The 14,159-nt window shown below is 46.0% G+C and overlaps 1 protein-coding gene across 3 annotated transcripts in view; it reads left to right on the forward strand.

The window, feature by feature from the left end:
- Positions 1-694: 694 nt before the first annotated feature.
- Positions 695-14,159, forward strand: part of CTSS (cathepsin S) — a 95,301-nt gene continuing 81,836 nt past the window's right edge. The window contains exon 1 of one of the 3 annotated variants that reach the window (XM_069218537.1): positions 695-1,007. The gene's annotated coding sequence lies outside the window, so the exon portion shown is untranslated. The remainder of the gene's footprint in view (positions 1,008-14,159) is intronic. The other 2 variants (XM_069218536.1, XM_069218535.1) reach the window with 2 other exon arrangements.

Here is a 14,159-nt window from a genome sequence, read left to right on the forward strand (position 1 = left end):
TAGCAACATAACCAACGCTATGCTGCTTTCTCTTGCCAGAAATATAGAAACTGGGCATGCTTTCTCAGTGTCTAAAACTCTGCTTTAATGGTGGTTCGCCAGATCCCTTCCACCTTAACAACAGACATGCTTGGTAGTAGCTTCTAGATATAGAATTCGAAAGCGAGACTTGCATTTCTTTCAGTATTTGCTACACTGAATTTAAATAAAGAATGCGAAGATCTGCAAAGTCTCCCCATGGCACGTGTGGCAACTTCACCGTGCCCTGCCTTTTAATCAACAGCACTTTGCATTTTGGCACCACCTGACTTGCTTTTACCACTGCCAACACAAACCCCAAACTGGCAGCATGAGATCGACTGTTGGATAACAAGCCAGATATGGCTGAAGGTGCCCGCTACACATGTTATACGGTACCGAGGGTACGCGTGCCCCACCTCAGTGAGAGTGTTCGTTAAAAGATTTAAGTTGTTCATTTGTTATTAATACAGTTCAATAAGTCATTACCAGGATGAGTTATCGGTTCCCAGGAAAGGCACTGACTGTGCCCCACCCATTCCGACATATGAGGATCAGCTGCTCCTTTCCCCACCATTACCAGCCGAATGGAGCATCCCGGCAAGCGACTGACTGCCCCCGCCTCCCTGTCCCCTCAAAGGCAAGGGTGTGCCCCCACTGACCCCGCACCAGCGCTGCCGGCCTTTCAGAACCAGCCGTGCCTTAGCCGTGTCCCCACAGCCGACAAGTCAAGTCGGCGACGTCCCGGCTGGCGGGTCCGAGCCAGCCCCCCCTGGTGTGCTGCGCCCTAAAGTGGAACCGAAACCAACATCCCGCTTCCTCCTCCTCGCCACACACTCGTAACAGGCAGGACACACGACATTTTCTTATCACTGATCCAGTAAGTTGCAGTCTCCGAGCAAGGCGCGATCCTCTGGAGCGTTCTCCCTCCCGTCTCAGGACTTCACAAGACCGCCAGATCCCAAAACCCGGCCCCAGTGCACCTGCAGGTGAGCACCCCCGCCCTTCTCCCAATGCAACCTCCATCGACCAGAGAAGACTAAACAAAGGTTTCCTAAAGCCGTAATGTACGCACTGTAGATGCCGGTCATTGATTTGCACATGCGTGTGATTTTTTACACATCCAGGTGTCATCTAACGTCAGATCTGTCAACTTTGGAACTGGGGAACCAAGTTCGAGTCCCGGCACTTGGCTCAGCATCCCGTGACACTGCGAAAATCATTTGGACCGATTTAGAGTTTTGCATAGGAGTAAACGCTTGCATCAAACCTTTTAAAGTTTTTATTTTTATAAAAATAAAATCACAAAGCGGGAGTTTGTTTTTGGAAAACGCGAAACGAATGTCTGCAATGCCATAGGAGTTTTCTTCCCATTGTGTTGGGGGCATTTCTTTTATTATTTTTACCGTCCCTTACTGCCAGGACAGACAGCATTAAAAAAATCCATCTGACTACCCAATCTAAATATAACAGACTTTTCCCTGTGGCCATGGGAGCAAGGTTTAAGCGCACAGAGTTAAATTTGCTCTACTGGGGTATATCTGACAGCCTGGCAGACTTTAAATTGGCCAGGCAGACCAAGAGTTTGACGGACACGGTATTCGGGTTTTCAGGCGCTATTGCAACAGGGTACCCTGACTGCAAACCCTAAATCAATGCCTTAATCTACTGGTGTCTCAAAGAAACAGAAACAGCGAACGACACGAATCTGGCATCAGGCAAAGCTCTCCAGTGCCCTTGAGTTATGTTGTTGCTGTATGAAAACTGCAAAAATATATTAAAAAAGAATCTAGAGGCACGCCTAGAATTCTACGTATATAAATAGGATCTCAAAGTGAAAGGTGATTGATAGGAAACATGCTTCTAGTTCTCACATGATGGGAAGTATTTTTAGGTATGGCCTAAATGTTTTCCCAAAAAATGAATAATAAAATTATATATATATATATATATATATATATATATATATATATATATATATATATATATATATATATATATATATATATATATATATATACCCCACTGGCTGTCTTGCAGTGTAACAGTTATAGTTATACTTTTCTCAACAAACTTTTCTCAACAAACTATAACTCGTGCTGTAAGCTAACTATAACTCTTGCCCTTACCATCCACAGTTTTCTCATCAATAATTTTACTGCAAATGTTGCAGTGATATTATCAATGATGTCATTGAACATGGGTACTCGCAAACATTTTCCCAGGGGCCAAAAAGTTTGGTCTGTGATGTGCCCGATGGCCGCATCAATGCCAGCAGAATGGTGGTTGGGCGAGAGGGTTGGGAGGACTGGCGGTTAAGTATTGCTAGGCGAAGCAAATTATATACATCTAGTGGCTGAATTGAGCAATACGAAACTAGAAAACCTGGGATTAATCTTGGCTTCCCCACTTTTGCAAATTGGGTGACCCTAGGCAATTGCTTAATATTAGGTTCAGGGTCTGCATTGTACAAATCTGCTCCTGTGTTTGATTTAATAAACTCTAATGCTGTTCACCTATAATAGCAACCCAGATCACTCAAAAAGTGCACATAACATCTGACTCGCTTGTTTAATTCACTATTGGCGTATTTGTCAGGGTAGAGGTGAAAATTTATGTTTCTAAATTCTTGTTTGAAAACTATCACATTAAATGAATACTTCTCATTTTACTGATACAATAAATTATACTTGGGTGAAATGGACTGCATGTTAACTCAGTACACTTTTTGAATTTTGAAGTGACTGTTATATTTTTACACTTTTGCTGCAAAATGTCTTTAAAAATTAACTTGCTTCTGAAGTGAAGCTCAGGACTTCATGGTTAGTTCCTTTCCTTAACACCAGTTAACCTTGAAATAAACAATTGTCTCTCTATTTACGATCGCGTGAACAGCAACCCTGTACTCCTGTAGTCCAGGGGCCCCATGTAAAGGTCAAGGGGGCCGAATGCGGCCCCCGGGCCGTACTTTGAGTATCCATGTCATAGAAGATGTCATGAGTGATGTAATATGTGGGATAATTAGCAGTGCACGGAGAGGGATCGAGTTATATCTACCTTAAGACACGAATCTTCGCAACTTTTTCAAAACTAGTTTACACATTTTTTCAGCTGCTGTCTAGAAAGTTTTGGCGTGATTCGTCAAGTCAGGGCTGAGAAAAGGGGGGTGATGGGAGGAGTTCCCAAAATGTTTTTTCACCATGCAAATTCTTTGGGGATTTTGCAGTTTTTAGTCAGGAATCCAGTCCGAACCGCTAAAAAGAATTACAGCTAATTTTGCAGAAAGATAGATCTTGGTCTAGAAAGAGTCGTTTTTGTAGTTTTTTGTAATTTAGTGTAAATCTGTTGCTAATTACTAAAGAAAAAATAATATAGATATATAGGAATGTGGGACCTTGGTAGCGTGGGATTGGGTGCATGCGGGAGGGTTGGCTGCTGGGCCTGGCCCTGCAGCCAACCCCGCTGTGCACTTCCTTTGGCAGTGGTTTTATTAACGTATGGTAATTATATATTACTTTACGTTAAACAAAAACAGAGAAATTCACTGAAAAAAACCCAGAGGTTACAGGGACGTTATAGTTAAGATGATGTTTTACACAGAAAAAAACATAGAAATTCAGCCATTATAGATATACTTATTGATATGCTTATCTGAAGAAACTATAATTCGTGCTGTTAAGTAACTTTACGCCACAAGTTAGAGTTTCTTAACATAATTATTATAACTATAAGTATAACTATAACTGCTGAATTTTATTGGTTTTGTGTGGGTAAAATGTCAACCTAATTATGAAGTCCCTGTAACCTTATATATTCACTGAAAAAAACAAAGGGTATAGGGACGTTCTAGTTAGGCTCACATTTTAAACGTGCAAAACTACAGAAATTAACCTGTTAGATTTATCTCATGTAACTATAACTCATGCCCTAAGGGAACTATACCTGACAACTGCCAGTAGGTAATATACATGTACCATTTATTCTGCACATTGTACATGTTTCTGAAATAAACAAATGCATTAAACTGCAGTGTTGCCAAGGCCAGACCCCTTGGCTTTGTCGATGCTTGTCCTCACTTGAAAGTTCCAGGAAATACCACACTTTTTCAAGCCTTTTCCAGGACTAGTGTTTTTGCATGCTTTTCTAGGGTAAGAAATGACTTCCTGGTAACTGACTGCATATCACTCGACTCCCACCCACCCTCCACCACCACCCCACCCCTGCCAATAAACATTCCAGTGTAAATGGATACCGATCCTAATTCATTGATATAAGATCTGTCATTTACTCACTGGCAGATCATTTTGCAAACCAAAGTTCTAAATAGGGGTGCAAGAATATGTTGCGGGTCAGTAGTGCCTACCTACTGTTGAGGTGCAAGCCCCAGCGCACCTTAATGCACACTCAAAGCCACAGATTGGAAATACTTCCTATAAAAACTGTTTTCAGGCAGAATATACTCTCCCCGTAAAAAAAGATTGCACCACGACGATGATGGACTTATCATGCATGCCCCTCACTTGGCAACCCCTTCGGGCCTTCAGTGGCACGCCCGGCCTAGCGGATCCCTGCCAGGGACTTCCGGGGAGTGGAAGAGTGCCCTCATTTTTTTCTATTAATCTAAGACACGACACAGGAAGAGAAAGCTTTTCAAGGTCCGAAATATCCCTCCCACTGAGAGAAAACGAGTACCTTTGTGCTCAGTCTCAAAACCAAGAAAACAAAACGCGTGTGTAATGTAATACACAGTTACAAACAGTATAAGATACTCGTGCAGTGCAATGCTGAAGCACTATTTGAACATACTAAGCAAAGCAAAAACAACTTTGCCGCACCCATTTTTTTCACAAGGCAAAGTTGAAGGGTTTATTTATTCTGGACTCGGATCAAATTTCTATGTCTTAACCAGGTGGTGGTTGCTCTTTAGACTGAGTGAAAATCACCTGACGTGCAAAATGTAAGGGTGAGGTGGGGGCGATGGCTCATTTCTGTGCATTTTCCATTTAACTACCTTTACCGTTGCAGTATATCCATTTCCCGAAAAAAACTAACAGCATGAAAACACACTTCCTTGTTTGGTTTTTTTCGGTTCTGCTATCTCGGAGCTATTTTAAAGTGTTACATGGGTATTTCAAATTGTTAACTTTGCAGATTTCAAAGTCCTTTGTTTAATATATAAAAAGCTAAGAACATCAACCAGAGGACATTAGCCAAAAAACATAATCGTTGCTCTGTCTCAATCAATCAATCAATCAAGATTTCTAAAGCGCTGATAATCACCCGGTTGGGTTTCCAGGCACTTGCAGGTCCCGGTGGCTCATTTGAAGAGCCAGGTTTTGAGGGCCCTTTCGAACAGTCAGATGTTAAGGGCCCTTCTGAATTATGGTGAGAGGGGTGGGTGCAAGGCGAATGCAGTAAAAATTAGGAAAAAACAAGGAGAAGGCACACAGAAAAAGGAGGAAAACGTGAAGAGAAAGCAGTGAAAACAAGGGAAAAGCAAGGAGAAGGCACTCAAAAACTGGGGGAAAAATGAGGGTAGAAGACAGAGGCAAGAGTGATGCAGCAGCATGGGGAGAGCTGGGTCTGGGACCTGCTCCATCTGTACTGATCTTAGTTCTACCTCCCCTCCAAAATCAGGTAAACCCTTGTGGCGGACCTGGAGAGAAGGGTGTAGGAGCGATTGTCCTATTTAAGAATTTAGAACTTATTTGCCCAAACCTAGTAATCAACTAGGTAATACTGAGTGGCTAAGGGTGGGACCATGGATCAATGCTGTGATTTCTGTCACCAGGTCAATTTGTGTATTATATCGCTTCTGTTACCCCTGACCTTGTTAAATTGACATCCATGGAGAGCCCTCCGAAGAACTAAGCAACTCAGCTAAACAGTTTTCTGTTTGTACTGGGATATCAGGGACTGTAACATCCTCCATAGGCATCAAGCTGCACAGTTGGTTTTTAGAACATCTTCAATCAGCTCTGGACTGGAGAAAACACCCCTTGGATTAAAAAACGAGTGCATCCATACTTATTTGACATGCAAAAACAACATTTACACCATGAAACACGCTGCTGGCTAAAACAAATCCATAGTTGCTGGATGGTGTTACACAGGACATAGGGCCACGTAGGAGCTGAGAGCATATGAACCACACCAATGCACCCAAAGAGAAAACATTTTAAAAAAAATCATAAACAAAGTACTCAATGAGGAGCCTGTTCAATACTAAACCAGAAACTGCTCTACCACACAGACACAATGGACTGATTGGACAGCACTAATAGGAAGCCTGTGCAATGGTGGACACCTGCATAGGTAAAGAGTACTGAGTAATATGGCAGCCCAAACAGCGTACCATTACAAAACATACTTTAACGGCTCCATTGCACTTTTTGACACTGCTGCCATCAAGCATTTCATCACAAAAATGTTAGGGCTCGGGTAGAATAATATATGAACAAACTTGTAGAATAAGTTGGAAGCTACCAGCTACTGGAAGTGTCAAGAAAATGGAGTACTCAAGCTGTCAAACTTTGCAGTGAGTTTTTATTCTTAAACTTGTATATCTGCTATTTAATGGGAAACAAAGAACTGAAAGTCCCAAAATGCAGAAGGTAAACCTTGGATGTGCTACGTAACTCTCAGAAATCTTGAGGGCCCTGAAAAGAATCGTGGAAACATGATGATGGAGAATTGAAATTATGTTGAAGTTTGTGTAAGTGAGAGATTCCTGCTATGAGGTCATGACTTGGAACTGATGGAGCATAATTTAATTCCATACCAACAGTGGACACCACTGACAAGTATACAGTAGATAGATTACAAAGTCAACAGATGAGCACAGGAAGTTAAGTAGTCCTTGACAACATGGCTCAGTACAGAGCAGGGGCTTCTATTTCTCTTGGACACTAAAATACCAGTAATCTTCGGATAAAGTTCCAGGAACTATTCATAGTTATTTAATCCCATAGAGCCCCAGTATTAGCCTTATCCACAGAAGTGGTTAGTCAACAACCTCAGCATCCTCGTGATTGGCTCCACCCCTTCTGCCTGGAATGACTCCTGGTGGCCCACAGCTCTGGGTAACGCCCCCACCCCCACTGACCATGCTCGCAACCTGTGCATCATCCTGGACTCCTCTCTATCGATGACCGGCCAAGTTAACGCTGTCTCTTCATCAAGATTTCTCACCCTCTGTCTCCCGCGGAAGATCTTCAAATGGATTCCCCAGACATGAGGAAGACAGTCACCCACGCACTCATCACCAGCAAACTGGACTACAGCAATGCACTCTATGCTGGCATCACCAAGAAACTTCAATCAAGACTACAAAGAGTCCAGAATGCAGCACCTAGGCTCATCCTGGACATCCCCGACACAGCCGAATCATCTCCCACCTCAGAGACCTACATTCGCTCCCAGTCAACAAGCACATCACCTACAAACTTCTGCCCCACACCTTCAAGGCACTGCACAACATAGGAATGGCATACCTCAATCACCGCCTCACCTTCTACGTATCCAACAGACGTCTCCCTTCCTCCCAGCTCACCACTGCAGATGTCCACAAGATCTGAAAAAGTACAGCAGGAGGAAGCTCTTTCTCCTACCTAGCACCCGGGACATGGAACACATTACACCTCAAGCTCAAGCAGACCGTATCACTGAAGCAGTTCAGGAAGGACCTCAAGACCTGCCTCGTCGACTGAGCAGCACGCCTACATCTAGCGCCTTGAGAACCTATGGGTGATTAGTCGCGCTTTAAAAATCCATGATTGATTGATTGATTGATTTAGGAGAAAGAACAAAAGAACTTAGTGACTGCAGCTCAATCTCCATGTATGGAGGTGCAGATTGGCAGACTCGGGTGCAAGACTCGACTCTGCTGCCACAAAGGGAAGTCTCCATGTAGCGGAAACCTGCTTCGAAGGGCAGATCTTTAGGCCCAGATGTTGCAGGTACCCCACTCTGATAGCCCAGTATGATGCCACTAGAAGGCTTGGGCCCAGTCAGTCCTGATCTTATTCGGAACTCTGGCAGAAGAAGCTATGACAGAAAGACATACAGGAGTCCTGTGCCCAACCCCGTATAGATTTGTCTCCAAAAGAGCAATCTCCTGTTTACTCCAATTCCCAAAAGTGATGGCACTACACATTCCTGATGGCTGCAAACAGATCCAGCCAGGTTCCAGCACACTGTCAGAAGATGCTCTGTGCCACCCCCAGATGTAATTGTGATTTGTGATCCACAAGGCATTGCCAACTGGGTTTTTCCACCCTAGTGTTTAAAGATCCTGTCAAGTGGTTGCAGTACCACATTAAGGTTATTCTGTCTGTGATAATATAACCTGCCCTCCTCTGGTAGTTGGCAGGAAGGCATTCAATGCCAAGTGCACCTTCAGCAGGTCCAACATGTCTGTGTGGAGGTGTAACTCCGCTGGACACCAGAGTCCTCTGATTTCCACCTTTCCCAAATGACCTCCCCAACCCAGTAGTGATGTGTCCTTCACCATCATTAGTCTTGTATGGAGTAGGGAAAGTGGTCTGCCATTGGTCCGATTGAGGTCATCAGCCATAACTGCAGATCTTTTGCATTCTCCCCAACATCTGACTTCAGGTACCACTGCAACACTTGCACGTGCAATCCGGCATGATCGCTAAGAAGCTATTAATAGGCCCAGATGCTAAGAGCCATCCTCGGTGAGACCCAGGACAGAGGCTTAAACATAAGGATTGTATTCTGAAATTCATGGGCTTGCTTGTCTTGAGGACACGCTTGAAAGCACACTGCATCCAGGATGGCTTTAACGATGGCAGGTTGATTGAGAATCCCAATGATTTAAAAAGGTTTGCTGTCGTCTGGAGGTAGTCCGTTTGTAATTGTGGCGAGCACACCATCGGTATCCAGTCATCAAGGTAGTGGAAGACAGGTACACCAGACATCCTTGAAACAGTAGTGACCACCACCATCACTTTTCTGAACACACAAGGGGCAGCGGTAAGGCCGAAAGGGAGCACAGAAAACAAAGTGGGTATTACCCACTTTGAACCGAAGGTAGAGTTTGTGGGCTTGCAGGATGGTATGAGAAAAGAAGTATCCTGGAGGTACAATACCACCTGGCAGGCTCAAGGATCCATAGCTGAAAGAATCTGTGCCAAAATAAGCATCTTGAATTTGAATTTGCATAGTGAGGCATAGCCAGGTGTTAAACATGGGGTCTCTAGTTGGCAGTCAGTTTGCACCCTGTCCAAGTAGGGACTCTCACTCTAGTCAGGATAAGGGAGATACCAGCTCAGATAACCCCTGCTCACTTCCTTCGAAGTCTGGCACAGGCAGTCAGGCTTATCTCAGAAGCAATGTGTAAAGCATTTGCACATAGCACACAGTAATAAGTGAAAACACTACAAAAGGACACCACACCAGTTTTAGAAAAATAGCCAATATTTATCTATATAAAACAAAACCAAATACAATAAAAACCCAACATACAGTAATAAAAATATGAATTCTGCAAGATTTACTCACAAATACAGTTCCTTGAAGTCGATAGTTCCACCTGGGGCTATCACAGCGTTGTGATTAACAAAACTAACAGTTCAGGCCAGCTATGGTGTCGGGAAGACTTGCAAAGAGTACCTTGGATTTGCAGGGTGTTGTGATCCTCGCGATGAGCTCTGGATAGCGGCGTCGCTGGTGTCGGTTCCGGAGTCGGTGCAGGAGTCGTCGCGTCCTCGAAGTTCACACGCGTTGCAGATCAAACTCCGGGCTGATGAAGTCAGGTGCGCCTGCGTGGATGGCGCCAGGGCTGCGGTGTGATGCGGGGGGTGCGAAGTGCGATGTGCACAGGTCACGGTGCAGGCAGCGGTGTCGTCGTTGCTGAAGCGCTGTCGTCGGTAGGCCTTAGCCAGCGGTGCGGGACGGGACGTGCTTCGTGACCCTCACGAGCGGTGTCCTCTGGCCACGGTGCAGGCAGGATGCCTGGTGACGACACAGGAGTCGATGATGCTGGCGTCGGTGGAGTGGGGCTGTGGTATAGGACGGGACAGTGCTTTGTGTACCTCACGAGCGGTGTCCACAGGCCATGGTGCAGGCAGCGGCGCCTGTGTCAGCAAGAGCGCCATTGTTGGGGATGCCCAGGCTGCGGTGTGAGTAGGTGATGCCGGAGTGCGGGGCCCACAGATCGCAGTGCAAGCAGGGGCTCTGTGAAGTCGCCCGATGACAACGTCAGTGTGACCAGGGTCGTGGTGCGAAGTGGGGCAATGCGACTCCGTGCAGCGTCGGCAGGTCACGATGCAGGCATCGTTGGCGGCGTTGCAGTGGTTTCTTCTTTTGAACAGCACAAAACACACATTTCTCAGTGGTGCAGGTCAAGGAAACTGAAGTCTTTGGTGTCCCTGAGACTTCCAACAGGAGGCAAGCTCTGCTCCAAGCCCTTGGAGAACTTTCTCAAGCAGGACACACAGCAAAGTTCTCACTTTGCACTCTTTTCAGGCAGAAGCAGCAACTGCAGGCCAATCCAGCAAAGCAACATAGCAAGGGGACAGTACTCTTCCTCCAGCTCTTCAGCTCTTCTCCTTGGCAGAGGTTCCTCTTGATTCCAGAATGATTCTAAAGTCTGGGGTTTTGGGTCTTCTTGTTATACCCCTTTCTGCCTTTGGCGTGGGCAAACTTCAAAGCAAAGTCTCAAGTGTTTGTGAGATCCTTTCTTGTCTAGGCCAGGCCCTAGACACACATCAGGGGGTTGGAGACGGCCTTGTGTTAGGGCAGGCACAGTCCTTTCAGGTGTGAACGACCACTCCTCCCTCCCCTCTAGCTCAGATGGCTCATCAGGATATGCAGGCTACACCCCAGCCCCCTTTGTGTCACTGTTTAGAGAGAGGTGCAAAACAGCCCAACTGTCAAACTGGCCCAGACAGACAATCTACAAACAGGCAGAGTCACAGAATGGCTTAAGCAAGAAAATGCCTACTTTCTAAAAGTGGCATTTTCAAACGGACAATTTAAAAACCAACTTCATTAAAAGATGTATTTTAAAATTGTGAGTTCAGAGACACTAAACTCCCAATTTTTATCTGCTCTCAAAGGGAATCTGCGCTTTAAGGATATTTAAAAGCAGCCCCATGTGAACCTATGAGAGATATAGGCCTTGCACAGTGAAAACCGAATTTGGCAGTATTTTGGTGTTAGGACTTATGAAACACACTAGTATATGTCCTACCTTAAACATACACTGGACCCCGCCCATGGGGCTACCTAGGGCCTACTTTAGGGGTGCCTTACATGTAGTAAAATGGACGGTTTAGGCCTGGCAAGTGGGTACATGTGCCAAGTTGAATTGGCAGTTTAAAACTGCACACAGACACTGCAGTGGCAGGTCTGAGCCACGTTTAGAGGGCTACTAATGTGGGTGGCACAACCAGTGTTGCAGGCCCACTAGTAGTATTTGATTTATAGGCCCTGGGCACCACTAATGCGCTTTGCTAGGGACTTATTAGTAAATCAAATATGCCAATTATGGATAAACCAATTCAGAATACAATTTATATGGGGAACACTTGCTCTTTAGCACTGATTAGCAGTGGTAAAGTGCACAGAGACAACAAACCAGCAAACACAGAGTCCAAAACCACAAGATCAGAAAGCAAAAAGACAGGGGAGACACACCAAAAAGCTGCCAGGTCTAACACCAGGTCAAAGGTCTATGACAGGACGGAGGCCTCCGGCCTTCTTCAACACCATGAAGTAACAGGAATACCAACCAATTCCAACTTCTTAAGTTGGTATCCTCACTACGGCTCTTTTCACCAAAAGAGCCTTTACTTCACTGGCAATGGGATCTGGTGCTCTCTATAAGCCAGGCCCCTGGCATATCCTCTAAAAGGGCACAACTGCTGTGGGGATTGCAGAACTGTAGCCGAAAGACTCATCAAATGTGCTGTGGGACAGCCCCCTTTAAACTGTTCTAGGGCTGAGTCCACCTTTAATCAAAAAGGTGTTGAAAGGCATGTCCATTAAAGACACCTGGAGGTCACATGAAAGTGTAGCATGGACGCATCGCAACAGTTCTCCCTAGACAATCTGTGGTGTCCAGGCCCACAGGGATGATGAATTTGGCCACATCCAAACCATCTTGAATGGTTTGGGCTAAGGAAGCCATTAGTATTCTTGACTGCAGGTAAGATCTACCCACAATTCCCAATGTGCATGTGTATAATGCCCAAGGAGACAGCTTGGGTTAACTAACCTCAAGGCAAGCCTAGCTGAAGAGAATATAAGCGTGCCGACCGGGATCCACTTATTTTGACTCGCTAATCAGGGGGTTGGAGAAAAGCTAGAGTTCACTCTATAGGTGGATGTCTGCACCATCAAACTTGGTCTGTTATTGGGTCAGAAAATCCAGGTCACATGGAGCAGGCCTATGGCCACAGTGGACTATTTGGATGACTATCGGGCCAGAACATGGTTTAGCTCAAATGCCCAGCAGTGTGTCAGTTAGAGCCTCATTGAAGGGCAAAAGAGGTTTAGTTGGTGCTTTGCCAGGATGTAGGACCTCATCAATACATTTGTGTTAACCCTAAAGTGGGGAGGGGGAGATAAAGGATATCAGTATTTACCTGGTATCAGTCACAAAGGAAGGGCTTTCTTTTGTTGCTGGTCTGGTAGAGTAAAAACAATACCAGAGTCAGCCCAACTAGGCATCAATAACACCATGTATCAAAAGTCTTCATCATAAGGTTATGCAAATTCGTGCAGATTCCCACCACTGTCATCTTGATAAGGCTGGCTCTGATGAGAGTCTGAGCCAAAAACCTGGTGAAATGTGTGCATGCACCTTTGCAGAAGTGGAATCGTGTTGGAGTCCGATGGGTTCAATATATGTTGACTTGGTAAGCAGTTGACTAGGTCAACTGGGATTATTTATTCGCACTCTTGGACCAATATGGTATTTGCCTCCTTTTCATTAGCTATGTACGCTTGCTTTAGACAAACCTAACGGCACAGGTACAAGTGGGCGGGACAGTTTCTGGCTGGCAGCTTGGATGCAAGTCAACACTTTATTCTGTGGATTTAAATTGTGCACAGAGGTCAGTGACAGAATCGTAGATGATGTCCTGATGTATTTTTTTGGATAACCCAGAGGATACGGGGCCTCGTGCCCTTCAAATTCTCAAACCCTTGGGTCCTACTCCGGCCTCTACATGAATGAGGCCAATTTCTCTATCTATCCTATTGCCTCTTACCCACTGTCTATGCCCTGGGCAACCAAGCTGAGGTTGCTCCTGCTGGGATTTAAAATATTCCTGGGAAAGTGATGCTGCCCCACACACGGCAGCAGTCAATCAATCAATCAATCAATCACATTTATAAAGCGCGCTACTCACCCATAAGGGTCCCAAGGCGCTGGGGGGGAGGGGGTCAGTGCTCGAAGAGCCAGGTCTTGAGCTGCCTTCTGAAGGGGAGGTGTTCGGGTATGGCGCGAAGGTGACTGGGCAGGGAGTTCCAGGTCTTCGCTGCCAGAAAAGAGAAGGATTTTCCTCCGGCGGTGGTTTTGCGGATGCGGGGAACGGCTGCCAAGGCCTGACCGGTGGAGCGCAGAGTGCGCGGAGGGGTGTAGAAGGAGACGCGGGAGTTGATGAGTTTGGGTCCGAGGTTGTAGAGGGCTTTGTGTGCGTGGGTGAGGAGTCTGAAGGTGATCCTCTTGTTGACCGGGAGCCAGTGGAGTTTTCTCAGGTGTCCGGAGATGTGGTGGTGGCGAGGTATGTCCAGGATGAGTCGTGCTGCGGCGTTCTGGATCCGTTGAAGTTTCCTCTGCAGCTTGGTGGTGATGCCGGCGTACAGAGTGTTCCCGTAGTCCAGGCGGCTGGTGACGAGGGCGTGGGTGACGGTCTTCCTGGTGTCGATGGGGATCCAGCGGAAGATCTTGCGGAGCATGCGGAGGGTGTTGAAGCACGCTGAGGTCACCGAGTTGACCTGTCTGGTCATCGAGAGGGAGGAGTCCAGGATGAAGCCGAGGTTGCGTGCGTGGTTGGTCGGTTGGGGAGTGCTGCCTAGGGCGGGGGGCCACCAGGAGTCGTCCCATGCGGAGGGGGTAGGGCCGAGGATGAGGACCTCCGTTTTATCTGTGTTCAGTTTCAGTCGGC

The sequence above is a fragment of the Pleurodeles waltl genome, chromosome 12 (genome assembly GCF_031143425.1).
Source record: "Pleurodeles waltl isolate 20211129_DDA chromosome 12, aPleWal1.hap1.20221129, whole genome shotgun sequence".
In the NCBI taxonomy this organism is placed as follows: domain Eukaryota; kingdom Metazoa; phylum Chordata; class Amphibia; order Caudata; family Salamandridae; genus Pleurodeles; species Pleurodeles waltl.